Source organism: Amblyraja radiata, chromosome 24 (genome assembly GCF_010909765.2).
Source record: "Amblyraja radiata isolate CabotCenter1 chromosome 24, sAmbRad1.1.pri, whole genome shotgun sequence".
Classification (NCBI taxonomy): Eukaryota; Metazoa; Chordata; class Chondrichthyes; order Rajiformes; family Rajidae; genus Amblyraja; species Amblyraja radiata.
This window is the reverse complement of record NC_045979.1, coordinates 24,879,038-24,900,337: the sequence shown is the minus strand read 5'-3', so window position 1 is coordinate 24,900,337 and position 21,300 is coordinate 24,879,038.

The following is a 21,300-nucleotide window of genomic DNA, read 5'->3' as shown; positions in this document are numbered from 1 at the left end:
AGATATTTCTGTGAGTATGTAGGGGGAAATGTTTCTCTAAGCTAGAATAACACATGCAGGCTGTAGAAACTTTTATCTTGAGTGAGATGCAGCACTGCGCATGATCGAGCCATGCTTCTTTTGGTAAGTTATCTCAGGTGATAGCAGAGTAGCAAATTAACCCGAAACATTGACCATTTCCTTCGCTCCATAGATGCTGCCTCACCCGCTGAGTTTCTCCAGCATTTTTGTCTAACCCAAAAGCTAAATTGACTGCTGTATGTAACAGGCTTGGATTACTGAATGGCAGACCAAGGTTCTAAAAAGAAGTGTTGGCTGGCAGGATTGTATCTCTCCTTGGAGGTCAAGAAATCAGTGAAAGCCAGAGGTAAGCATTGATTCTGGAACATGAATACCATTATTCTGAACAGAACAGCTATCAATAATGTTTACAGTATTTGGCTTCTTAGCTTCACTCTTTACAGGTGTGTGCAGCATGACTCCAGTTATTCACATGTAGTGATTTAAGTGGATTGTACAAGTCAAGTGCAAGTAAGTAATTTCTTTCTCCCTATATTTTAATTATTTTTACCTCGGTCTTTTAAGTTAATTTAGATAAGTTCTAACTAAATTTATGTTCTAAATAAAGTTATCTGATCTAAGTAAATGAGTTTTTCTTCAACTTCTTGTAATCATTTTTATTATTTAAGGTATTTGAATCATCTTTAAAAATCTCTGATAAATAGTCATGAGGGTGGGCTCATTTTAGGCCTTTTGGAGGTTGAGTCAAGACTTGTGATCTGCTCTCTTACCTAGGATGACCTGAGAGAGGCACAGAGCTTCATTTAAATTGTAGGGCCAAGGGATAGTGCAAGATGTAAGAGCGAATTGCTCGATATATTGGCCTCTGGTCCATTCCATTGATTGACAGATGCAATAGGGAAATGAGTCCATCGACCCACCCTCATGCTGATCATTGATTACCCACTTTTGTATTCACTCCCAACCCACTAGGGAGAATTTACAGAGGTCAATTAATCTACAAACCCATGAGATTGGAGAAAATAAGCGCACCTAGAGGAAACCCATGTGGTTCCAGGGAGAACGTACAAATTCCACACAGACAACCCCCTAGGTTAGGATTGAACTCTGGTCTCTGGTGCTGTGAGGTAGCAGCTCTGCCAGCTAAGCCATTGTGATATCCCAAGAAGGAAAGTTTGTTTTATGCAAACAGCATCTTGTTTTCTACCATACCATTCACGATTAATCTATCAAGGCCCGATTCTTCAAATGAATCCAAAATTAGATTAACATCTGTGGTATTAATGCAGTTACAATTACAGCATGTAAAAGGCATTTGTACAGGTATTTGGACAGGAAAGGTGTAGAGAGATATGGGCCTAATTCAGGCAAATGGGATTAGTTTATCTACACTATTCCCATTTGGCATCACGGTTGGCATGGGCAATTGCCCCATTTTTGTGCTGCATATGTCTCTGAATTGAAAATTGATGGTTGATGATCAACAGAACCGGTGAGCCAAATGACCTGTTCCTACACAGCATGTCCCGATGTTTATCGCTATGAAAATTGGAACCTGTGTTTTGTAGAATAATTTTATTTAATTCCTTTTGTGGCATGGCTAAAATTACTAAAATGTTACTTCGATTGTTGAGCATGGTAATCCTGGAGTGATCTTATTAAAAGGTTATAAACTGTTACCATGGCTGTTTAATGTGATATCGCTCATATACAACATCCTCTGCAGCATATACCCACAGAAATGGAACTTTACTCCACAAAATGATTTACCTTAAATTTAATCAACAAATGACAAGCGATATTTGCAGTTTTGTTCTAATTTACCATTTGCATCACAAAAATATGGACACATTCCACACCTCTTGTTTGTTGGTTTTCCTTTTCCGTGAAATTCAATGATTTCCATCCAGAAGATGAGGTAATAATAGATGTTAGCATATTGCTTGCATAAATACGTGGTTGGTACCACTAATTGACATCGAGATTGTGGCAGGTGTTGCTCACAACTCTGGAGATCCGGGTTTAATCATGACCTCAGGTGCTGTCTGTGTAGAGTTTGCATATTTGCTATGTGGCTGCATGGGTTTCCTCTGGATGCTCTGGTTTTCTCCCACATCCCAGAGATGTGCGGGCTAGTAGGTTAGTTAGATGCTGCAAAACGGCCCAAGTGTGCAGGTGAGGGATACAACCTTGGGGAATTGACGAGAATGTCGGGTGAATGAAGTGGGATAATAAATGGTAACTTGTTTGTCCATATGCTGTGCATGCTAAATGCAGACAGAGGGTAAATGGGAGAAAGGAATGGAGAATAGAGGAAAAGGATAGATATGTGCTAAAACTATTGAAGTATTAACAAAACTATTGAAGTATTGAAACAAGTACAATTTATTTAATGGAGACTAGGAACTACAGATGATGGAATCTTGAGTAAATCAAAAAGTGCTGGAGTAACTCAGCGAGTCAGGCTGTGGAGGCAATACACATTCAACATTTTTGGTAGGGTCCCTTCTTCAGGCTAATTGTAGTGGGGGAGGAGAAAGGTGGAAAAGAGGGGGGGGGCAAAGACAAAGCCTAGCAAGTGATAGGTGGATACAAGAGAAAAAGGGACAAGTGGGTGTCAGACAGGAGAATCGAGACAAAAATAAAACCAGAGGCAGCGATATAGGTAGAAGGGCGATGGAGGGGTGGGGGAGGTGAGAAAGGAGCAGGAGAGTGGGAGAAATGGGTGCGATCCCTGGTGGGGGTGCGGCACAGAAAAGCGGGGGGTGGGGGGGGGGGAGTGTTAATTAAAAATGGAGAATTCAGTGTTTGTACCATAGATTCTAAGCTACTCAAATGGAATATGAGATGTTCCTCTGGTTTGCGTGTGGCCTCATTCAGGCAATGGAGGAGACCTATGGTGAAAAGGCCAATATTGGAATGGGAAGGGGAGTTAAATTGTGGGTTGTACTAAAAACCCACTGACCCACAGTTACCTTGACTGAGCCTCTTTTCACACTGCCTCTTGCAAGGATGCCATTCTCTATTTTCAGTTTCCATGTCTCTATCTCCATCCTTGTCACATCTGCTTCCTGCTCCCATGATGAGGCTTTCTAATCTAGGATACCAGAGATGTCCTCTTTATTTAGTAAACGTAGTCTCCCGCATGCTGTTATGGATGGATCCCTCACCCATGCCTCCTCTGTATCCCACAATTCTGCTCTTGCTCCCTCGCTGCTCAGACCAAACATTGATACAGTTCTAATGCTCCTTACCTTTCACCCTACATCTTCCCATCCCCATACCTTTCTGCTTTCCAGAGAGACCACTCCATCCGCAACTTCTTAGTGTGCACATCCCTTTTCGTGGTTTCCAAGGTACTTTTTCCCACAACCCGCAGGAGATGTGACAGCTGTCCCTACACATCCTCCCCCACTTCCTTCCACAGGCCCCAGCAGTCTTTCTAGGTGAGACAGATGTACACAGGCATCTCATTTAACCTCATCTACTGCATTTGGTCCTCCCGATGTAGCCTTCTTTACATCCATAAGACTAAATGAAGCCTAGGCGACCATTTTGCATGGTCCACCAAGCTTGCTACCCATTTTAACTCCCTTTCCCACTCCTATACTGCCCTTTGTGTTCTGGGCCTCCACTGTTGACCAAACTGAGACCACGTGCAAACTGGAGGAACAGCACTTGAGTCTTGCAACCTAACAGTCTGAACATTGAATTCTCCAATTTTAGGTAAGGTCACTCCTTCCCCCTCTCTCTTTACTGAGCCCCCCTCCCCGGTGTGTATCCATATGTCCCATTATCACCACCTCTTCCCGTCCCCATTCTCTACCACCCATATACCCTTCTCTGGCTTTATATTTCAGAAGGTCCCTACCCAAAGTCACCTGTTTATTCCCTCCACAAATACTGCCTTAGTCACAATCCTTTTAATGTTGTTCTAAGGCGCTTGAAGAGAAAGATTGCAAGCAAATTATGGGAAAAATAAGAATAACATGACAGACGATTAAATAAATATTGAACTGTCATGTTTTCAGAACGATTTAACATAGAAATAAAGACGGAGCATCGCTAAAATATCTGGTTGTAATTCCCATGCTTAAGCGAGGAGGTGATCCTGAAGGCACGACCCATTATGGTGGGACATTTCACTTTGGGGAAATTATCCTGATGCCAGATTCGAGTAGTCTAGTTATCAACAGAGTGGGAGATTGACTGGCTGTCATGGGCAGGGCATGGCAGAGAATAACCTCATTCAGTACATGGGTAGGTCAGCAAATGCATTGAACAGGAGTGTGGAAAGGTGCCAGAGAAGTGAGGAAAGGATGCAGGCAAGAGAATATATGAAAAAGTTAGATCAAAAGGAGGATATGGAGAAAAAAAAAGAAAAGAAAGGTTCAATAAAAATTCAGTAAGGGAGAGAGAGAGAGAGAATGAAAATGAAATGAGAGTAAGATAATCAAACTATAAAACACAAAAAGGAAGTGAAAGTGTAGGGAAAATGAGATAAAAAAATCTGGACAGGGAGAGCACAAAATGCAAAGGCACAGAGAAAGAGATAGAGAGCGACAGAAAATGTGACAGAGGGCACCGAGGCTGAGGAGATACAGGCACCACCGTTTAAAAATATCGAAGATCATGGTCTCGGCAATCTGTTCAACTGCCGGTGGGTCAGTTTCGGTCCACGTCAATCACACAGGTGTGATATTTCGATTTGGGGTATTATCCTGATGTCAGATTCAAGTAGTGTAGATGTCAAAAGAGTCGGAAATTAACTGACTGACATGGGCAGGACATGGCGGAGGGTGACTTGACTCAATACATGGGTAGATCTGGAAGGTTGTGGAATTTACAAGTTTTATTTTGTGGAATCTGCAGGAATGTTAGTGCGGGCTTGTAGGATCAAGATGGCTCCATCTACAAAATGGTCAAAGTGGCCTTTTCAATGGATCCGACCCAAAGCTTAAAGATGGGGAAGAGTCGGTAGGGGGTGAATTTGTCATTGTAGGTATGGAGGTGGGAAGAGTTTTCCGGATTGTAGAAGGAGATTTTCCCTTCTTCGTAGTTCAGGAAAACGCCCACCTTATTCAGCTCGACCATGTTGATGGATGTACCCAGAGTGCGGATCCTAGGACCCGGTGACTTCATATTCCATAACATCAAGGTCCAGTAACCATCCTGTGGTGATGGCCTGTTCCAGCGGCCCACGACCACATGTTGTTTTGCCAAGCCTAAGCTCCACACAGTGCCCGGACTCACAACTACCTCCCAGTACTTGCTACCCCCCATGAATCCCTCTGCCCCCCACACAGTCCAGGTATTGGCGTGTTTCTTCCAGGAGATGGGATCTTCCATAGACTTATCCCTGGAAATGCTGGTCAAATCCCTGGAGACGATGAAACGTGGGTCGGCTGTGTATCGGTCGAGCAGCACCCTTACTGCAAAAGACAAGACGTAAATTGAGCGTTAGTCTCCTCTCCCGGCATCAGTTCATTATCTAACAACCTCAGCCTTGAAAGCTGATCACAAGCTAAAGAAATGTTTGGCTGAGTGTCGTATTAAAAAATGCTCGAAAACCCCATCCCTCAGTAGCATAGCGAGGTATCTCTAAGTTTGAAAATTAAATTCTCGTTTTCAGGTACACACTCCTGTATGCCCCAATGGAATGGCAATTCCAATGCAGCAAAATAATAACGTTTTAAATGCTTGAATACTATTAGAAATTATTTTGATACCACCATCTTCTATACTTAAATAAAAACCAAGAAAATAGCAAGAAGTTCATGGAATTTGATTGCTCGGGTAGGTTTGGTCACAAAATTTAATTTAGATTTGCATCGCCAAGGCCTCATTTTATATCTGCTGCCCTGGTCAATAAGTGCAGCCATTGTAAGTTTTTTGAAGTGTTCAGTTGATGCTATTTAGCGACAGTTTTTTAATTTAATTATATCAAATTGTGTAAAACCTTGTGTGATTTTCTTTCATATTTCCTACTTTAAATTCCTCGAACTATGTATTCGACATATTCTGATGTGTCCATTTGATATGACTATACAGCTCCTAAATAAATTATCTTTATCTATCAAACATTTCAAGCATTCATTTACATCATCTGTTAACCTCTATGCACGGGGATCAAGCCTGATTGAAATAACCTAGCCCTAATAACTACATTAGCATCTAGCCCTTCGACAGTGCACGCCCTCCTTATATCCAAGTCAAGTCAAGTCAAGTCAAGTCTATTTGTCACATACATATACGAGATGTGCAGTGAAATGAAAGTGGCAATGCTCGCGGACTTTTGTGCAAAAAGACAAACAACCAAACAAACTATAAACACAATCATAACACACATATACCTTTACATAATAAATAATGGAAGGAAAAACGTTCAGTAGAGTTAGTCCCTGGTGAGATAGGCGTTTACAGTCCGAATGGCCTCTGGGAAGAAACTCCTTCTCAACCTCTCTGTTCTCACCGCATGGCAACGGAGGCGTTTGCCTGACCGTAGCAGCTGGAACAGTCCGTTGCACCTCCTGATGTATAGTTCCTGCAGGGGGGCAAGTGAAGTTCCCATAGTGCGTTCGGCCGAACGCACTACTCTCTGCAGAGCCTTCTTGTCCTTGGCAGAGCAATTCCCAAACCTGATGGTAATGTTCCCGGACAAGATGCTTTCCACCGCCGCTGCGTAGAAGCACTAGAGGATCCTCGGAGACACTCTGAATTTCCTCAATTGCCTGAGGTGGTAAAGGCGCTGCCTTGCCTTACTCACGAGTGCTGAGGCGTGTGATGCCCATGTCATATCCTCGGAGATGTGGACTCCCAGATATTTAAAACAGTTCACCCTATCCACAGGATCCCCATTTATCCTCAATGGAGTGTACGTCCTCGGATGATGTGCCCTCCTAAAGTCCATGATCAGCTCCTTCGTTTTTTTGATATTCAAGAGGAGGCTGTTATCCTGGCACCAGAGTGCTAGATCAGCCACCTCCTCCCGGTAGGCCTTCTCATCGTTGTCTGAGATCAGGCCCACCACCACAGTGTCATCAGCAATGTCCTTTGTATATTTTACCTTTGAAGTTCATAAGTTTCTTCCCTTCTAAAAATAACATTAAGAAAAAATTAGATTGCGGTTTTTGGTCAAAGCCACAAGACCGGGTTTATGCACCTGCAGGACAAAACCTTAAGTCAGCAGTGAGGCACAGATTTAAAAGAAGGAAACCCATACTTCTGACCCAGCAACCGAGAGCATTCCATATAGAAAAAACCCCACAAAATACTGAAAACACTCAACGGGTCAGATAACATCGATAGCGCACTACATATCCAGTTGGGGACAAACATGGATTTAATTTCAAGAGCTAAAGGAATCAAGGTAAGATGTTTAACAGCAAATAAAAAAGGAACTGCAGGTTATAAAAATATGAAATAAAATGTGAAAACGCTGGAAAAATTTGGCAGGTTAGGAAATATATGTGAAAAAAGAAACAGTTAATATATGAGTTAAAAAAGGACACAAAGTGCTAGAATAACTCCTGTGCTGAATATTAAGTGTTGTTCCTTCACTTTGCTCGTGGCCTCACTCTGGCAATGGAGGAGGCCTAGGACAGAAAGGTCAGTATGGGAATGGGAAGAGGAGTTAAAATGGTTAGCAACCAGAAGACTCAAGTTAGCAACCGGCAGATATAGTAGGCCTTGGCAGACTGACACAAGTGTTTGGCGGACTAAGCACAAGTGTTCAGCAAAATGGTAATCAAGTCTGTGCTTGGTCTCGCAGATGTAAAATAGGCCACATCGGGGACGTTGAATGCAGTAGATGAGGTTAGAGGAGATCCATGTGTACCTATGTCTCATCTGGAAGGATTGCTGGGGTCCCTGGATGGGTGTGGGGGAGGAAATAAACAGTGCATTCAGAAAGTATTCAGACCCCTTCACTATTTCCACATTTTGTTACGTTACATCCTTATTTTAAAATTGATTAAATTCATTTTTTTTATCATCAATCTACACACGATACCCCAGAATGAAGAAACATGGAAAATAGGTGCAGGAGGAGGCCATTTGGCCCTTCGAGCCAGCACCGAAACGAAAACAGGTGTGTAGAATTTTTTGCAAAGTAATTAAAAAGATATAACTGGAATATCACATTTACACAAGTATTCAGACCCTTTGCTATGAAATTCAAATTTGAGCTTAATTCATCCTGTTTCCATTGATTATCCTTGAGATGTTTCTACAACTTGACTGGAGTCCACCAGTGGTAAATTAAATTGATTGGACATGATTTGGAAAGGCACACATCTATCTATATAAGGTCCCACAGTTGACAGTGCATGTCAGAGCACAAACCAAGCCATGAAGACGAAGGAATTGTCTGTAGTCTTCTGAGACAGGATTGGGTCGAGACACAGATCTGGGAAAGGGTATAAAACAATTTTAGCAGCTTTGCAGGTCCTGAAGAGCATAGTGGCCTCTGCCATTCTTAAACAGAAGAACTTTGGAACCACCAGGAATCTGCATAGAGCTGGCCGCCCAGCCAAACTATGGCAGAGTGGTCAGACGGAAGCCACTCTCAATAAAAGGCAAATGACAGCCCGCTTGGAGTTTGCCAAAAGGCATGAGAAACAAGATTCTCTGATCTGATGAAACCAAGGTTGAACTCTTTGGCCTGAATGCCAAGCGTCACGTCTGGAGGAAACCAGGCACTGCCCATCACCTGGCCGATACCATACCTATGGTGAAGCATGGTGGTGGCAGCATCATGCTGTCTGGATCTCTTTCAGCGACAGGAACTGGGAGACTAGCCAGTATCGAGGGAAAGATGAATGGAGCAAAGTACAGAGAGATCCTTGATGAAAACCTGCTCCAGAGTGTTCTGGACTTCAGACTGGGGCAGAGGTTCACCCTCCAACACAGCCAAGACAACGCAGGAGTGGCTTCATGACAAGTCTGTAAATGTCCTTGAGTGGCTGAGCCAGAGCCTGGACTTGAAAATAGCTGTGCATCGATGCTCCCCATCCAACCTGACAGAGTTTGAGCGGATCTGCAGAGATGAATGGGAGAAATTACCCAAGTACATGTGTGCCAAGCTTGTAACGTCATACCCAAGAAGACTTGAGGTTGTAATCACTGCCAAAGACGCCTCAAAGTACTGAATAAAGGGTCTGAATACTTATGTAAATGTAATATTTCAGTTATTTCTTTTTAATTACTTTGCAAAAAATTCTAAACACCCGTTTTCACTTTTTTTATTATGGGGTATCGTGTGTAGATTGATGATAAAAAAAGAGTTAAATCCATTTTAGAATAAGGCTGTAACGTAACAAAATGTGGAAAAAGTGAAGGGGTCTGAATACTTTCTGAATGCACTGTAGGTATAGGTGTCACATCTCCTGTGGTTGCAAGGTATAATACCTGGGGAGGAGGTGCTTTGGCAGGAGGGGTTGCGTGACCCAAAGAGTTGTGGAGAGAGCAGTCTCTTTAGGAGGTGGAAAGGGGTGTGGATGCAAGATATGACAAGTGGTGGGGGGGTGGGGGGTGGGAGGGGGGTGGGGGTGGGGGGGTGGGGAGCCACTTTTACCAAAGAAAGAGTATATTTTGCATGTCCTAGAATGGAAAGCCTCAATTTGGGAGCAGATGCTGCGGATATGGTGTAAGAGGCAGAGTGGGAGGAGGTGTAGTCCAGATAATTGTGGGAGTTAGCGTGTTTGTAGTGGACATTAGGCAATAATCTGATGGAGACAGAAAGATCAGTGAAATGAGTTGTCAGACATTGTCCAAATGAATTTGAGTACAGGCTGGAAGTTAGTCATATAGCCATAGAGTCATAGTGTGAAAATAAACCCTTCAACCCAACTTGCCCACATTGGCCAATATATCCCCTCTACACTAGTCCTATCTGCCTGCATTTAACCAATATCCCTCTAGACCTATTCTATCCATGTACCTGTCCAAATGTTTAGGAGCAAGGAGGTCCTACTGCAGTTGTACAGGGCCCTGGTGGGCCCCGCACCTGGGGCATTGTGTGCAATTTTGGTCTCATAATTTGAGAAAGGACATTATTGCTATTGAGGCAGTGCAGCGTAGGTTCACCAGGTTATTTCCCGGGATGGCGGGACTGACGTATGATGAAAGAATGGGTCGACTGGGCTTGTATTCACTGGAATTTAGAAGGGTGAGAGGGGATCCTATTCGAACATATAAAATTCGTAGAGGATTGGACAGGATAGATACAGCAAAAATGTTCCCGATGTTGGGGGAGTCCAGAACCAGGTCACAGTTTAAGAATAAAGGGCAGGACATTTAGGACTGAGATGAGGGAAAACTATTTCACCCAGAGAGTTGCGAATGTGGAATTCTCTGCCATAGAAGGCAGTGGAGGCCACATCACTGGATGTTTTCACGAGAGAGTCAGATTTGGCCCTTAAGGCTAAGGGAATCAAGGGATTTGGGGGTAAAAGCCGGAACTTTGTACTGATTTTGGATGATCATCCTTGATCATATTGAATGGCAGTGCTGGCTCGAAGGACCGAATGGCCTTCTGCACCTATTTTATTTTTCTATGTTTCTTAAAAAATGTGATACTACCTGCCTAAACTTTGGCAACCGTTTCGCCAAACAGTTGTGCTCAGACAGCCTAGGCCTACTGGATATGCTGGTTCCTAACCATACCATTCTCATTCTGATCTTTCTGTTCTGGGCCTCCTCCATTACCAGCGTAAGGCCATGCACAAACTGGTGTAACAGCACCTTCTATTCCACTTGGGAAGCTTACAACTCAACCACGGCATGAACATTGAATACTCCAATTTTAAATAACTTAGCAACCCCCCCCCCCCCCGCCTCCTCCACTTTATTCCACTTCCTTCCCTGTGGCCCACCTGGGCTTGCACACATTTCACTCCTCCCCTTCTACCTACTTTCCTTCCTCTGGCGTCACAGTTCGAACTCTTCTATGTTTATCTCACACTTTTTAACTTTCATCTCTGGCCTTCATCCAACTATCTGCCTATCAAAGCTCCTCTCACTTTTATCCACCTATCACTTGCCAGGCTTTGTCCTGCACCTATTCTCTTTCAGCCTTAAACATCACCTATGCATTTTCTTCAGAAGTTGCCTGACCCACTGAGTTACTCCAACACTTTGCATCTTTTTTTTGTAAACCAGCATGTTTCTATTTGTTCCTACTGTACTTCCTAATCTTTCAGTTCCAAGATCCTTAGGCCAAGATCCTTGGAGAAGTTTCAAAATTGTTTGAAATTGTAGGGAAGGCAGAATGTGATGGAGTGATGATAGGACAAAGGGAACAATCATGAAAGTGCAGGTTATATAGTTAATGAACGGGGTGCAGGTGAGCAATTACACTGCTTTGTAGGTTTATGTTGATGAGAATAGGGCAGTAGCTCATGCCTATTGCGGAGGAGAAAACCTGAGCCAATATCACATTTATTTGTTTGGCAGAAGCGGGTTGTGCTGGACTGGAGTACTGCCATTTTTAAGTTTCTTATGCGGCAGAATGGAGAGTAATGATATTTAAGGGGGGGGGGGGGGGGGGGGGGGGGGATATTTGAGAGATCTCAGATGTAATCTTTTCACTCAAAAATTCATACATAGCTTCAATGTGCTGCCAGAGGAAGCTGGCAGGATCTCACCTCTAGCGCCACCCTTGGTTGTGCAGTCTGTTGAATTAAAAGGGAAAGAGAAATTAGAGGACAAATAAAGAACAAAAGTAGGAGTTTAAGCATTGATCATTTGGCAAATTCCACAATTCAAAAGAACTGCCTCTCATCTAATCCTGGCCTCAGCTATACTTTCTTTCCTATTCCTAAATAGTCTAATAATCAGTCTCACTCAGTTTTAAGTATACTGGAGTCTTCTTCTGAGATCAATAATCAACTCATTCAACATAACAGACAGGAACACCAGACATTGAAAGGGCAATGGGACTAGAAAATATCCTGGTTGTACAGTAAATGTACAGGTGAGATCCTGCCAGGTGAATTTTTGAATGGGCTTCCTCAATGAACGTCCTGTTATGTGCTCCCTATTGTATTTTAAAGCATTTCACTGCTCCGCTTCAGGACATATGGCAATAAAACTCTTTTGACTCCTATTTAAAGTACTATCTCCAGAACACTGGACTGTGTCTTCAGCTAATCTGCGTTGCTAGCATTACAACACTGGCACTTATCCAATATTGTGGAATGTCCCACTCATATCTTGTTGACTGAATGTATGACTATCATCTGAATGGTGGCCGATTAGGAAAAGGGGAAATGCAACGATACCTGGGTGTCATGGTACACCAGTCACTGAAAGTAGGCATGCAGGTGCAGCAGGCAGTGAAGAAAGCGAATGGTATGTTAGCATTCATAGCAAAAGGATTTGAGTATAAGAGCAGGGAGGTTCTACTGCAGTTGTACAGGGTCTTGGTGAGACCACACCTGGAGTATTGCGTACAGTTTTGCTCTCCTAATCTGAGGAAAGACATTCTTGCCATAGAGGGAGTAGAGAGAAGGTTCACCAGACTGATTCCTGGGATGGCAGGACTTTCATATGAAGAAAGGCTGGATAGACTCGGCTTGTACACACTAGAATTTAGAATATTGAGGGGGGATCTTATAGAAACTTACAAAATTCTTAAGGGGTTGGACAGGCTAGATGCTGGAAGATTATTCCCGATGTTGGGGAAGTCCAGAACAAGGGGTTACAGTTTAAGGATAAAAGGGAAGTCTTTTAGGACCGAGATGAGAAAATCATTTTTTACACAGAGAGTGGTGAATCTGTGGAATTCTCTGCCACAGTAGGTAGTTGAGGCCAGTTCATTGGCTATATTTAAGAGGGAGTTAGATGTGGTCCTTGTGGCTAAAGGGATCAGGGGGTATGGAGAGAAGGCAGGTATGGGATACTGAGTTGGATGATCAGCCATGATCATATTAAATGGCGGTGCAGGCTCGAAGGGACGAATGGCCTACTCCTGCACCTATTTTCTATGTTTCTATGACAAAGCCATATGGCTAATCATTGCCCAGTTTGTATAGGCTCATGCATGCCCAAAGTGATGGAAGGTGTCATTGTCAATGCCATCTAAGGACATTTATACACCAGTAATCTGCTCATTGTTGTCCAGTCTGGGTTTCACCAGGAACGACTGGCTACAGTACAATCTTGGTCCAAAATGGACCCAGAAGCTGAATTTAACTGACGAAGTTCAAATAACTTAATGTCAAGCAGTGTTTCACCTAGTGTAAATTCAGGGAAGCTGGACTCCTCAAAGGGGAAGTGAAAAGCATTGGCTCTAACTATACTGTGCATAAAAGGAGATTTTTGTAAGTTTTGAAGCCAATCATTTTATCCACATGTTATCTTTACAGGAGTTCCTCAATCTATTTACCTTCAGCTGACCCTTCACTAACTTTCCTTCCATCACAAGGTTAAAAGTGGGGTTGTTTGGTGATGGCTTGTTGATACCATTTAATTCTGTTAATGACGGTTCAGAAACCTGAAGTCCCACATCAAACCTTCAGGTATGGCTACTTTCCTAGAACTGTCAGATTCTTGAACTGACATCCACAACTCCAATCCTACCTCAGCAATGGAATACCATGGATCACCTCTTGTTTTCTAATTGTGATTTGCATTAATATCTTGTTTTTGCAGTCTTTTTCTTTTCAGTTGTATAATTCATATATAATTAATGTGTGTGTGGTCTGAGACTATGCGCCTATGATGCTGCTGCATCATAACTCTTTCTCAACCAGACTGTGCATGAACCAAGTGATTTGTTGAAATGTGGATATGTGGCATTTAAAACTGCTGGTCCAGAGTCATAAATGAAGTACGACCTCCTGAAGGCCATCATGAGTGTGAAGGGAGAATTCCAGACTAAGATGGAGTCACCGCTGTATGTTCATCGGTTGTGTCAGAAACTTCCGTGAATCAATTCTCTCTCAAAACTGTCAATACCATTTTTTAAATGAATTTTATAGCATTTCCATTGGATTATCCGTCATGGTCTGTAATCAAATTGACATTGGGAAAGTTTGTGTAATCTGTTCTTTTATCCTAGGTGGTGATCTGTTTTATTTTCTTTGCTGCATCCCTTTCAAATCGAAAATATACTTTCCGAGCGTAGAGCACAGAACTCAATGAAGATGCTCTTGGTGAAATGTTATCAACTCATCTATATATCACTAAAAGTCTGATCTTGACCACTTCCTGTTCTGTATATTGATTTTAGAAAAAACGCTGCCACTTACGGCTGTGATTTTTGGCCGTCTTACTCAGAGTCCCCCTCTGCTGCGCAGGACAAGAGGATTTTTCCCATCGATGAAAGATAAAAGAGTTATTAGTGTTAAAAAAATGTTGAGATTCTCTCTCCTGAAGGCCACACCCCTTCCGGAGGGATTATAAAACCCGGAAGTGTTGAGTGCCTCAGTCAGTCTCTGCAAGATGGGGGAGCGAGAGGATCACGTCTCTCAGTCTGAGCTATGAATAACACTGAACACATGTCTACTAAAATGTAAGTGGTTTTACTGATCTGTCAGTGCCCTTAATGTGGTTTGAAAATATAGTTTGGAAATGCTAAAGCTGTGTTGCCTTTGGTTTCGAAATGCTAAAGCTGTGTTGCCTAATTAAAGTTGCCGTGCCTAATTAAAGTTGCCTTGCCTAATTAAAGTTGCCTTGCCTAATTAAAGTTGCTTTGCCTTCTATATAATTAAAAATCTAATCTTGTCCACTTCCTGTTTGCGTTTTATATTGATTTTAGAAAAAACGCTACTATGTACGGCTGTGATGTTTGGCCATCTTACTCTGAGTCCCCCTCCGATCATCAGGTGCCGAGGATTTTTCCCATCGATGAAAAATAAGAGTTATTAATGTTTTAAAAATGTTAAGATTCTCTCTCCTGTCAATCATGCCATGAAGGCCACGCCCCTTCTGGTGGGAGGCGGGGAGGGACTATAAAACCCAGAAGTGTGGGTGTGGCTCACTTTCTGCAAGATGGAGGGGGGAGAGGTCACGACTCGCTGTCTTTAGTGGCCTTGCACCCTGCTCGAAATGGTATGAAACTGCACTTGAATTTGATTGCTTTGCACCCTACTTGAAGTGGTAAGAAACTGCACTTGAATTTGGTGACCTTGCACCCTGCTTGAAATGGAATTTCAAGGAATAGCCGTGAGTCAACTGCCAGCCCACCAGCCGTGAGTGAGTGAGCTGCCAGCACAACAGGCTTGAGTGAGTGAGCCGCTAGCCCAAGAATCCATTCGGCCCACAATGTCCATACTAGCCCTCTGGAAACCAGTCCCTTCAGCCCACAACACCCATACTAACACTCCAGAAAGCCCCCCCCCCACTGGCCACCAATATTGGAATTGGTGGAGAGGTGGAATATTGCTTTGGAGGACCAGCCTTCCCGTGTGATGCTGGGAACCAACGGGTCCCACTTAGTCTAGTTTTTCTTTATAACTGATTCCTGACTTCTACAATTTCAGAACATGAGCTACTAAGAACACAATATTGAAGCAAAGTCAGTCCTACCTAATCCAGCAACTTTCTCTTGAAGTTCTGAAATTAAAATTGAATAATTTAACTATCAAATTAGAACAAAATAAAACAATTTTCTGGTTTATATTAATTCAGTTTACTTTATTATTGTCATGTGTACTGAGGTACAATGAAAAGCTTTTCTTTGCATGCTATCCAGAAAAGACTCCACATAAATGCAAAGGCCCAGATGGTATATCTGGGTGAGTACTAAAGTCTTGAGCTAATCAGCTAGGTCCAGTGTTCACCACAATATTCAACCTCTCCAAGTCCGTGGTCCCTGCCTGCTTCAAGAGATCCACTATTGTACCAGTGACTAAGAATGCCTCTCCAACCTGCTTGAATGACTGGTGGCCCTCACCTCAGTGGTCATGAAATGCTTCGAGAGGCTGATCAACAACTACATCTGCGACTTCCTCCCTCGCACCATAGATCCGCTGCAGTTTGCATACCATCCAAACAGATCCACGGATGATGCGGTCTCCCAGGATGATGCGGTTTGCATACCACTCTCTCTCACCTTGACAGCCAGAAGGGGGCTATGTGAGGATACTGTTCATTTACTTCAGTTCAGCTTTCAACACGATAGTCCCCACCAGACTTGCTGATAAGCTGCTGGAACAGGGATTGAATACTCCCCTGTGTGCCTGGGTCCTGGACTTTCTGACTGCCAGGCCCCAGGTAGTCAAGATGGGGAGACATACCTCTAACCCCGTCACCCTGAACACAGAATCCCCGCAGGGTTGCATCCTCAGTCCCCAACGGTTCTCCCTGTATACGCATGACTGTGTGGCTAGGTTCAGCTCCAACTCCATCATCAAGTTCGAGCCAGTACTACCATTCAATGTGATCGTGGCTGATCATCTAAAATCAGTACTCCGTTCCTGCCTTATCCCCATATCCCTTGATTCCTTTAGCCCTAAGAACTAAATCTAACTCTCTCTTGTTAAACATCCAGTGAATTGGCCTCCACTGCCTTCTGTGGCAGAGAATTCCACAGATTCACAACTCTGGGAAAAAAATGTTTCCTCATCTCAGTCCTAAATGGCCTATCACTTATTCTTAACCTGTGACCCCTGGTTCTGGAATCCCCAACATCGGGAACATTTTACCTGCATCTAGCCTATCCAATCCTTTAAGAATTTTCATAGTTTAAGTTTGTTTGTTTGAGATCCAAACACAAAATACAGTATTTTGTCCCGACATACCCAATCAAATCCATAATCATTTTAACTGACTAAACATTCATGTTCTAGTGAGTACATGATTACTCTGTCAAAGTAACCTCAGTGCCTGGTCGGCCAATCTCAAAACCATACATAAAAATGTCTAGGAATATCCCAAAAATGACTGAGGGGATAAGGGGGCGAGATAGTCTCATAAAATTTATGAAGGATCTGAATGAACACTCAAAATGCTACAGCATAAAACTATACAGCCCAGATGTTGGAAACAGAGATTTGTATCGGTGTCGGCGATGCCGCAGTTGTGAGTATTATGTTCTGTTTTCATTGCCCTGCGACAGGAAATACGGCATTACACTGGAATTGTTGAAAAGATTTACAAGGACATTGCCAGGACTCATGGACATGAGCCGCTGGGAGAGATTGGGTAGGCTAGGACATTATTCCTTGGCGCACAGGAGGCTGAGGGTGATTTTATAGATCTGAATAAAATCACAAGGGTAATATATAGGGTGAATGCACCTGGTCTTTTTCCCAGGGTAGGGGAATCAAGAGCTAGAGAGGGTAGGCTTAAGGTGAGGGAGGAAATATTTAATAGGAACCCGAGGAGCAAATTTTTCTCGCTCAGAGAGTGGTGGGTATACAGAACGAACTGCTAAAAGTAGTGTTGAGGTAGGTACAATAACAACATTCAAAGCACATTTGGACAGGTGCTTGATGGTTAGCACAAGCATGTTGGGCTGAGGGTTCATGTCCATGCTGTATGAATCGATAACTCAATAAACTGTTTGCAGTGTAAATAACCAAACAGCTGGTAATGGGGCATAGGTTAAAAGTTGAAGGAAGAATTAAGTCAGTCGATTACTTTAATCAGATATGAACTCTGAATAAGTGACAAGAAACAAATTGAAGAACAAATGTCAATGTAAATTCTTTCATTAATTCAAGCTAATACAATTATATTGGTAGTCATTGTTGGACAACTTGTTTCGCACCATCAACACGATCATAATGGTGAAATGAATATATATCCCCTTTGTTGCTTTATATCAAGACCGTCTAATGTATTTCAGATCAAATGTCTTGACTTGGATTGACTTTGAGCCCTGAAATTCGTGTTTCTTAATGATCTGGTTTTAGTGATGCGGGTTGCGAGATGACAATGTGGACGACTTTTACATAGTCGTCTTTCTTTTATGTCTGAAGAATATAATGTGTTTACCTGGCAACACCGATGGCCTTTTCAATCAATATGCAAATGAATCATGAGTGAATGCTCCCCTAGAACTGCCCTGAAATTTTAACTTTATAATAATAATAATAATAAATTTTATATTTAATGGGCGCCTTTCATACAAAATCTCAAGGACACCTTACATAACTTTAACTGGGTTATGGCCACAACATTAAATTTTTAATTCAGAATAGATAACTCTTAGATTAGTATTCATTTTAGCATTCTCCATATTTGAGGAGCGATGTGCTGGCATTGGAGAGAGTCCAGAAGAGGTTTACAAGAATGATCCTGGGGATGATTGGAATAACCTACGGTAAGTGTTTGATGGCTCTGGACCTGTACTTGCTGGAGTATAGACAGATGAGGGGGATCTCTTTGAATCTTACCAAATAATGAAAGGCCTGGATAAAGTGGATGTGGAGAGGATGTATCCACAACTGGGAGTGTCTAAGATGAGAGGGCACAACCTCAGGACAAAAGGATGTACATTGAGAAAGGAGATGAGACAGAATTTCTCCAGCCTGAGGGTGGTGAATCTGTGGAATTTATTGTCGTAGATGGCTGTGGAGGCCAAGTCATAGGTATTTTTAAAGCAGAGATGTCATAGTCATAGAGCCATACAGGGGTAAGGGTAAGAACAGTCAGCCATGGCTCAGTAAAACTATAAAGGATAGTATTCGGCTGAAGGCAAGGGCATATAAGGTAGCCAGAGATAGTGGGAGGGTAGAGGATTGGGAAGCATTTAAAGGTCAGCAAAAAATAACTAAGAGATTAATTAAGACGGGGAAAATAGACTATGAAAGGAATTTAGCGAACAACATAAAAACTAATAGTAAGAGTTTTTATAGCTATATAAAAAGAAAAAGGGTGGCTAAGGTGAACGTTTGTCCATTGGAGGGTGAGACTGGAGAGTTGTTGGTGGGGAACATGGAAATGGCAAAGGCATTAAACGAGTATTTTGTATCAGTCTTCACCATAGAAGACACAAAAAATATTCCAACGCTGGATAAACAGGGGGCGGTAGGAATGGAGGAGCTAAATACTATTAAGATCACCAAGGAGGTGGTATTAGGGAAATTAATGAGACTGAAGGAGGATAAATCCCCTGGGCCTGATGGATTACATCCAAGGGTCTTGAGGGAGATAGCGGTGGGGATTGTGGATGCATTGGTGATAATTTTCCAAAACTCCCTGGAGGCAGGAACGGTCCCAGTGGATTGGAAAATGGCCAATGTAACACCTATATTTAAAAAAGGAAGTAAACAGAAGGCGGGTAACTATAGACCGGTTAGTCTAACATCGGTGGTGGGTAAAATGTTAGAGACAATTATTAAAGAAACACTAACGGGGCACTTGGATAAACATGACTTCATCGGACAGAACCTGCATGGTTTTGTGAAGGGGAAATCGTGTTTAACGAATCTGCTCGAATTCTTTGAGGAAGTAACAACCCGGGTGGATAAAGGGGAACCGGTGGATGTGGTATACTTGGACTTCCAAAAGGCTTTTGACAAGGTGCCACATAAGAGACTATTGCTAAAAATAAAAAATTATGGGATTGGGGGTAATATATTAGCATGGGTAGAGGATTGGCTAACAAATAGGAAGCAGAGAGTGGGGATAAATGGTTCATACTCGGGATGGCAACCGGTAACTAGCGGGGTTCCGCAAGGGTCGGTGCTGGGACCCCAGTTGTTCACAATTTATATAAATGATTTGGAGGAGGGAACCAAGTGTAATATATCAAAATTTGCGGACGATACAAAAATGGGAGGGAAAGTAGGGGATGAGGAGGATAGGAAGAGTCTGCAAAAGGATATAGATAAGCTAGGTGAGTGGGCAACAACTTGGCAGATGAAATTTAATACTAATAAATGTGAAGTCATTCACTTTGGGAAAAAAAATGATAGGGCAAGTTATTTTCTAAATGAGGAGGAGCTGCGTTGTAATGCAACGCAAAGGGATCTAGGGGTATTAGTACATGAATCACTAAAAGTCAGTATGCAGGTGCAGCAAGCAATCAGGAAGGCCAATGGAGTTTTGGCCTTTATTGCTAGGGGGATTGAGTATAAAAACACGGAGGTCTTGCTGCAGCTGTACACGGTATTAGTGAGACCACATTTGGAATACTGTGTACAGTTCTGGGGTCCATACTTAAGAAAGGATGTACTAGCCCTGGAGGCAGTGCAGCGAAGGTTTACAAGATTAATTCCTGCAATGAGGGGATTGACATATGAGGAAAGGTTAAGTAAGCTGGAACTCTACTCTTTGGAGTTTAGAAGAATGAGAGGCGATCTCATTGAAACATATAAGATCGTGAGGGGCCTTGATCGGGTGGATGCACCGAGGATGTTCCCAATGATCGGGGAGACTAGAACTAGGGGACATAGTTGCAGAATAGGGGGGTGCTCTTTTAGAACTGAGATGAGGAAGAACTTCTTCACCCAGAGGGTGGTTAATTTATGGAATTCACTGCCCCAGGGAGCAGTGGAAGCAGAAACGTTAAATATATTTAAGTCTAAAATAGATGGTTTTTTAGCTGCCAAGGGGATAAGGGGCTACGGGGAGAGGGCAGGGATATGGACCTAGGTATGGTTAGTATAGTAAGACCTGAGTGATCTCCTGGACAAGTGTCGATCGCCTGGATTGGGGTCGGAGAGGAATTTCCCGGATTTTTTTCCCGAATTGGACCTGGGTTTTTATCCGTTTTTTTGCCTCCCCCAGGAGATCACGCGGTTCTTGGGGTGGAGAGGGGTGATATCGGTATAAAGGGGAGGGTAGTGTCTTGTGTTCTGTGTCTTGTGTCTACTGTTTGTGGGTAAGTGTGTCTGTTTAGTGTTCAGCCATGAGCGAATGGCGGTGCGGGCTCGACGGACCTGGTGGTCTACTCTCGCACCTACTTTCTATGTTTCTATGTTTCTATGTATACAGTGTGGAAACAGGCCGTTTGGCCCAACCTACCCACACCGACCAACATGTCCCATCTACACTGATCCCACCTGCCTACATTTGCCCCATATCCCTCCAAACTTGTCCTATCCATGTACCGGTCTAATTCTTGCTTAAACATTGCAATAGTCCCTGCCTCAACGTCTTTCTCTGGCAGCTCCTACCATGCACCCACCATACTTGTGTGAAAAAGTTACCCCTCAAATTCCTATTAAATCTGTCCCCCTTCACCATAAACCTATGTCCTCTGGTTCTCGATTCCCCTACTCTGGGCAAGAGACCCTGTGCATCTACCCGATCTATTCTTTGCATGATTTTAAACACTTCGATAAGATCATCCCACATCCTCTTGAGCTCTGATAGGCAAATCAT